Raw genomic sequence first — 7,500 nt, 5'->3', positions numbered from 1 at the left:
CGAAGGCTGCTCGTCTTGTCGGCCTTCTCAGGAGGCGGACTACCGCGCACTACTAGTAGAGGCCGTCTCGCTCGGCTAGCCGAAGGCTGCTCGTCTTGTCGGCCTTCTCAGGAGGCGGACTACCGCGCACTACTAGTAGAGGCCGTCTCGCTCGGCTAGCCGAAGGCTGCTCGTCTTGTCGGCCTTCTCAGGAGGCGGACTACCGCGCACTACTAGTAGAGGCCGTCTCGCTCGGCTAGCCGAAGGCTGCTCGTCTTGTCGGCCTTCTCAGGAGGCGGACTACCGCGCACTACTAGTAGAGGCCGTCTCGCTCGGCTAGCCGAAGGCTGCTCGTCTTGTCGGCCTTCTCAGGAGGCGGACTACCGCGCACTACTAGTAGAGGCCGTCTCGCTCGGCTAGCCGAAGGCTGCTCGTCTTGTCGGTCTTCTCAGGAGGCGGACTACCGCGCACTACTGGTAGAGGCCGTCTCGCTCGGCTAGCCGAAGGCTGCTCGTCTTGTCGGTCTTCTCAGGAGGCGAGCTCCCGCGTACTACTAGTAGTCGCCGTCTCGCTCGGCTAGCCGAAGGCTGCTCGTCTTGTCGGTCTTCTCAGGAGGCGAGCTCCCGCGTACTACTAGTAGTCGCCGTCTCGCTCGGCTAGCCGAAGGCTGCTCGTCTTGTCGGTCTTCTCAGGAGGCGAGCTCCCGCGTACTACTAGTAGTTGCCGTCTCGCTCGGCTAGCCGAAGGCTGCTCGTCTTGTCGGTCTTCTCAGGAGGCGAACTACCGCGCGCTACTAGTACCCGCGCGCTCCCGCCTTCGCGGGTCGTTCGATTCCATATCCGAGGGCGCGTACGCGAGTACGCGAGTGGGTACCGCCCTCCGGAACTCGAGCGATAAGGGAGCGCCCCCAACCGTCCGAGATCTTCTCGGACATTTCCTTGGCTGACTAGCGACTGGCCGCTCGACGCGTCGGAGTAGCACCTAGTGCGCCGCGCGCCGAAGCCGTCCGCGAGTGCTCGCGAGGCGAGCGAAGGGTCGGGACAGTCGAAACCGTCGCTCGAGCGGTACGACTGACGAGTCGCGAGGGGCGTCCTCTCCTTCGAGAGACGCTCGCTCGGCGTTGAGGTGATCGCGCGAAAGGTGGTGAACATTAGCGACGATCGAGTCGAGCCCGGCGATCGAGGCGCGCGGCCGGGTACCATCGACGACGATCGTCGCGCGACACGCCGACGGCCGTTTTCACGAACGGCGAGACGCGTCGCGACGCGGAGGCCTCGTCGCTAGAGGCGGCGAGCGCCGACAGTCGTCGCGCGCGTCTTACGCACGGGCAGTCGTAAGACGCGAGAGTTGCGCGCGGCTTCGCGAGGAGAGACGAAGCGCGGACGCGTCTGACGCGGACGTGTGCTTCGTACGCTCGCGAGGCGGCGGCGCGCGGCGAGCCTCGAGACACGAACCTAGATTGCCGCGTCCGTCGACCGAGGCGACGGACGCTAGAGGGCGCGAGGGACCGGCAACCCCTCGCGCCCGACGCCGGCGACGTACGCGTCGACCGAGCTCTATCTGGTTGATCCTGCCAGTAATCATATGCTTGTCTCAAAGATTAAGCCATGCATGTCTAAGTACAAGCCGTGTAGACGGCGAGACTGCGGACGGCTCATTAAATCGGTTATGACTCCACTGGGGACAGACTCACCCGTGGATAACGTGCGGTAACTCCGGTGCTAATACATGCGACAAGGCTCCGACTTCGCCTCCGGGCGTGGGAAGGGCGCACTTATTAGGCGAAAACCAGCGGCTCGTCTCCGGACGGGCCTCGGTGGACGACACCCGAGTAATTGCCGCCGATCGCACGGCCTTCGAGCCGGCGACGCCTACACTGAGTTTCTGATCTATCATGCTGACGACGGTTGGTGCTATGCCAACCGTGGCGTTAACGGATAACAGAGAATCTGGGTTCGATTCTGGAGAGGCCGCATGAGAAACGGCGACCACTTCTAAGGAAGGCAGCAGGCACGCAAATTACCCACTTCGGACACCGAGAGGTAGTGACGAACAATACCGATGCGGCGCGCAAACGCGTCGCCGTAATCGGAATGAGTACACTTCAAATCCTTTAACGAGGATCCACTAGAGGGCAAGCCTGGTGCCAGCAGCCGCGGTAATTCCAGCTCTAGCAGCGTATATTTATATTGCTGCGTTTAAAAAGCTCGTAGTTGAAGCGTCAGACGCGGGAGGGCGGACGGCCGTACCGGTCGCTCTCGCCCGACCGAGCCAGGCGCGGAGGGCGCGCGTCGCTTGCACTTCGCCGTGTGAGCGCGCCGCCGCTGCACGTTCACCTTGAAGAAATTGAACCGCTTAGAGGGGGCGAGCAGCTTGAACAGCTCAGCATGGTATGATGGAAAATGGGCTCGTACTCATTTTGTTGGTTAGAGAGTCGGCGAGCCAATGATTAACAGGGACTGCCGGGGGCATTCGTACTCGGACGGGAGAGGTGAAATTCAAGGATCGTCCGAAGACGCCCTACTGCGAAAGCATTTGCCAAGAATGTTTTCATTAATCAAGAACGAAAGTCAGAGGTGCGAAGGCGATCAGATACCGCCGTAGTTCTGACCGTAAACGTTGCCGACTGGCAATTGGGCGCACTTCTACAGAAGTTGCCGCCAGCAGTATTGCCCGGGAAACCAAAGTCATTGGGTTCCGGGGGGAGTATGGTTGCAAAGCTGAAACTTAAAGGAATTGACGGAAGGGCACCACCAGGAGTGGAGCCTGCGGCTTAATTTGACTCAACACGGGAAACCTCACCCGGCCCGAACACTGTTATGACAGACAGGTTGAGAGCTCTTTCTCGATTCAGTGGTTGGTGGTGCATGGCCGTTCTTAGTTCGTGGAGCGATCTGTCTGGTTAATTCCGATAACGAACGAGACTCTTGCCTGCTAAATAGACGGCGCCGACTACGGACGGCGACCGTTCGCTTCTTAGAGGGACAAGCGGCTTTTAGCCGCGTGAAGCGGAGAGCAATAACAGGTCAGTGATGCCCTCAGATGTTCGGGGCCGCACGCGCGCTACACTGTTCGCATCAGCGTGTTTCTCCCGCGCCGGTCGGCGTGGGCAACCCGTTGAACCGCGAACGTGCTAGGGATCGGAGATTGCAATTGTTCTCCGTGAACGAGGAATTCCTTGTACTGGCGAGTCATCAGCTCGCGGGGAATCTGTCCCTGCCCTTTGTACACACCGCCCGTCGCTACTACCGATTGAGTGGTTTAGTGAGGCTCACGGACCGCGCGCGGCACACGGCGCTCTCGGGCGTCGCGTCGCGAGGCGGAAAGTGAGACGAACTTGATCACTTCTAGGAAGTAAAAGTCGTAACAAGGTTTTCGTAGGTGAACCTGCGTAAGGATCATTGTCGATGATCCGGCCGTCGTTCGAGAACGCGTTCGCGAAAGCGACGCGCTCGAGAACGTCGACCGCGAGCCCGAAGAGAAAGGGAATTGACGGTTAGCGTCGAGGCGTCGACTTCGCGTTCGACGCCGAGGCGGGAATTGACGGTTAGCGTCGAGGCGTCGACTTCGCGGTCGGCGCCGAGGCGGGAATTGACGGTTAGCGTCGAGGCGTCGACTTCGCGGTCGGCGCCGAGGCGGGAATTGACGGTTAGCGTCGAGGCGTCGACTTCGCGGTCGGCGCCGAGGCGGGAATTGACGGTTAGCGTCGAGGCGTCGACTTCGCGGTCGGCGCCGAGGCGGGAATTGACGGTTAGCGTCGAGGCGTCGACTTCGCGTTCGACGCCGAGGCGGGAATTGACGGCGCGTCGCGACGTCGACTTCGCGGTCGACGTCGAGGCGGGAATTGACGGTTACGCGAAAGGTACGGGTGCGTAGGACCGGGGTGGTCGGTAAAGTCGCGTCGCGCGTTTCGGCGCGCGCCGCGATTATCGCTCGAAGACCTCGTGCGAGCTAGCCGCCGTCGCACGGCGAGCTCGCGAGAGGCGCCCGTACCGAACTGCGCTCGTTCGTCTCGGTTTGACACACACGAGGACTGAAGCGAGGACCGGGCGAGGACTCGCGCGCGCGGGCGGCGCTGCCTGCCGCCCCGAGCGAGTCGAACGCGAACTGAGAGCGTAGCCCCGACTACGCGAAGCACAACTCTGAGCGGTGGATCACTCGGCTCGCACGTCGATGAAGAGCGCAGCCAGCTGCGTTAGGCAATGTGAACTGCAGGACACATCGATCATCGGCATCTCGAACGCACATTGTGGCCTCGGGTCATCCCGAGGCCGCGCCCGTCTGAGGGTCGTCATTCGCCGACCATCGTCGCTCGAGCGCGCCCTCGTCGGCGCCGCTCGCGACGCCCTGGGACGCTGCCGACCGCGCGTCGGCCTCGTCCTCAAGCGTACTACCGGCGCGCTCGCTCCCGAGGGGAGCGCGCGCCCGGGCCCGGACGACGCGTGACCGCGCGGAGAGAGAGAGAGACGAAGAGGTTACGGCGTAGCGCGCGCGAACGGCGACGCGCGTCGGGCGCGCGAGGTTTCGTCGAGTCGGTTCTCGACGAGCCCGCGCGGCCGCGACGCGGCGATCGCCGTCGCCTCCGTCGCTCGCGCGGCGACGGAGAGACCGCGCGCTCCCTCTTCGTCCCGCGCGGCTCTCGCGGTCGTCCGAACTCGTCTAGTACGACCTCAGATCGGACGCGACTACCCGCCGAACTTAAGCATATCAGTAAGCGGAGGAAAAGAAACTAACTAGGATTCCCCGAGTAGCGGCGAGCGAAAGGGGAGAAGCCCAGCGCCGAAGCCCGCGACCCCTCGGTCGCCGTGCGATGTGGCGTTTCGGCGGCGACTCGCGACCGTCGCTCCCGGCACGAGTATCTCTGAAAGGGTCTGCCCGAGCGGGTGTCAGCCCTCTACTCGCCGGACGAGCGTCGGACGCCCGTCGTCGTCGCGGAGTCGGGTTGCTTGAGAGTGCAGCCCAAAGCGGGTGGTAAGCTCCATCTAAGGCTAAATACCTAGTGCGAGACCGATAGCGAACAAGTACCGTGAGGGAAAGTTGCAAAGAACTTTGAAAAGAGAGTTCAAGAGTACGTGAAACCGTTCAGAGGCAAACGGACGGAACCGGGCGAGTTCGTCGTCGTCATTCAGCCGAGCGGCCGCGCTCTCTCGGGAGGGCGGTCCGATCGGTGCACTTGGCGGCGGCGGAGCGCGACGACCGCCCGTCGAGTCGTCGGAAGCCCGGCGGCTAGGTGGCGACGCGTTCGCGCGTCGTGTTATAGGCCGACCGAGGCGTTGACCGACTCGACGGGCGAGGAGCGCCTGCGGTGCACTCCCCGCGCGGGAGTGGCTCGAGGCGGCGGGCTCGCGGACGCCGGCGGCGAACTGCTCGCAGTTTGTCGTCGCGCGCGCCGTCTGTCGCGCCGCTCGACGCCACGCGGCACCCGGGGTCCGAGTCGTGTGGTTCCCGGCACTCCGTCCGACCCGTCTTGAAACACGGACCAAGGAGTTGAGCGCGCGCGCGAGTCGATGGGCTCACGCGCGAACCCCAGCGGCGCAGCTAAGGCAAAACGGGCGCGATCCGGCACTGGCGTGTCGGCGCAACGCCGGCCCGCGGGCGACTCGACGCGAGTGCCCGCGGCGCGAGAGCGCGCGCGCTCAGACCCGAAAGGTGGTGAACTATGCTTGAGCAGGGCGAAGCCAGAGGAAACTCTGGTGGAGGCTCGCAGCGATCCTGACGTGCAAATCGGTCGTCAAACTTGAGCATAGGGGCGAAAGACTAATCGAACCGCCTAGTAGCTGGTTCCCTCCGAAGTTTCCCTCAGGATAGCTGGCACTCGAGATAAATGGTTTTATCCGGTAAAGCGAATGATTAGAGGCATTGGGGACGAAACGTCCTCAACCTATTCTCAAACTTTAAATGGGTAAGAAGCGCGGCCCTTCCCGAGCGGGGTCGCGCGAGCTTAGCGCGAACAGAGAGTGCCCAGTGGGCCGTTTTTGGTAAGCAGAACTGGCGCTGTGGGATGAACCAAACGCCCGGTTAAGGCGCCCGACGCGCGCTCATGAGAGACCACAAAAGGTGTTGGTTGATATAGACAGCAGGACGGTGGCCATGGAAGTCGGAATCCGCTAAGGAGTGTGTAACAACTCACCTGCCGAATCAACTAGCCCTGAAAATGGATGGCGCTGGAGCGCGCGGCCTATACCGGGCCGTCGGGGCAACGCGTGCGAAATGCCAGGCCCCGACGAGTAGGAGGGCGTGTCGGTGGCGTCGAAGCGTAGTGCGCGAGCACGCGTGGAGCCGCCTTCAGTGCAGATCTTGGTGGTAGTAGCAAGTATACAAATGAGAACTTTGTAGACCGAAGTGGAGAAGGGTTCCATGTGAACAGCAGTTGGACATGGGTCAGTCGGCCCTAAGAGATCGGAGAGTTCCGTTCTGAACGGGGGGAGACGCGTCGCGTGCCCGCGCGATCGTCCGAGCACGCGCGAGAGAGAGAGAGCGACGCGCGGCACGCGCTCGCGCGCGGTCGACCCCCGATGCGATCGAAAGGGAATCGGGTTAATATTCCCGAACCTGGAAGTGGAGATCGGGCCCTCGGGCCCCCGTGCGGTAACGCGACCGAACTCGGAGACGCCAGCGTCGATCCCGGGAAGAGTTCTCTTTTCTTTGTTAGGAGCGGACTCCCTGGAATTGGCTTGTCCAGAGATAGGGACGTTGCATCCGTAAAGCGTCGCGCCTCACGCGGCGTCCGGTGCATCGGCGTTGGCCCTTGAAAATCCGAGGGAGGCAGTGTAATTTTCACTCCAGGCCGTACCCGAATCCGCAGCAGGTCTCCAAGGTGAACAGCCTCTGGTCGATAGAACAATGTAGATAAGGGAAGTCGGCAAATCCGATCCGTAACTTCGGGATAAGGATTGGCTCTGAGGTGCGGGCTGCTTCGGGTCGCGGCAAGAAGCGGACCGCGCGTCGGTTGGACTGGCCGCGTTTCGGCGCGTTCGGACCGCCGCCGGCGCGCTTCCGTGGGAGGCCGTGGCTTTCGCCGGCGGGCGTTCGCGCGCCCGTCGGCTTCGTTCGGCCTAAACGCACGGCACAGAACTGGCGCGGACTCTGGGAACACGACTGTCTAATTAAAACAAAGCATCGCGATGGCCGCCGGGCGGTGTTGACGCGATGTGATTTCTGCCCAGTGCTTTGAATGTCAAAGTGAAGAAATTCAACCAAGCGCAGGTAAACGGCGGGAGTAACTATGACTCTCTTAAGGTAGCCAAATGCCTCGTCATCTAATTAGTGACGCGCATGAATGGATTAACGATGTTCCCACTGTCCCTATCTACTATCTAGCGAAACCACAGCCAAGGGAACGGGCTTGGCGAATACAGCGGGGAAAGAAGACCCTGTTGAGCTTGACTCTAGTTTGACATTGTGAAGAGACACGAAAGGTGTAGCATAGGTGGGAGGCGCGCGTTCGCGCGCGCGTCAACAATGAAATACCACTACTTTCGTAGTTTCTTTACTTATTCAGTAAGACGGAGGGCGAGCGAC

At 61.9% G+C, this 7,500-nt stretch overlaps 2 non-coding genes across 2 annotated transcripts in view; both read left to right on the top strand.

Moving 5' to 3' along the window:
- The first annotated feature begins 4,117 nt into the window (after positions 1-4,117).
- On the top strand, positions 4,118-4,270 carry LOC137409217 (5.8S ribosomal RNA). The gene has a single exon (XR_010980453.1). It is a non-coding gene; the product is annotated as a 5.8S ribosomal RNA (ribosomal RNA).
- A 374-nt stretch (positions 4,271-4,644) lies between these two features.
- The window catches only part of LOC137409231 (large subunit ribosomal RNA), a 3,769-nt gene continuing 913 nt past the window's right edge, over positions 4,645-7,500 (top strand). Inside the window, exon 1 of the ribosomal RNA XR_010980466.1 lies at positions 4,645-7,500. This exon is cut by the window's right edge and continues 913 nt beyond it. This is a non-coding gene — a ribosomal RNA (large subunit ribosomal RNA).

This window comes from Watersipora subatra, chromosome 11, assembly GCF_963576615.1.
Source record: "Watersipora subatra chromosome 11, tzWatSuba1.1, whole genome shotgun sequence".
Lineage (NCBI taxonomy): Eukaryota > Metazoa > Bryozoa > Gymnolaemata > Cheilostomatida > Watersiporidae > Watersipora > Watersipora subatra.
This window is presented reverse-complemented; position numbering and strand designations above follow the sequence as displayed.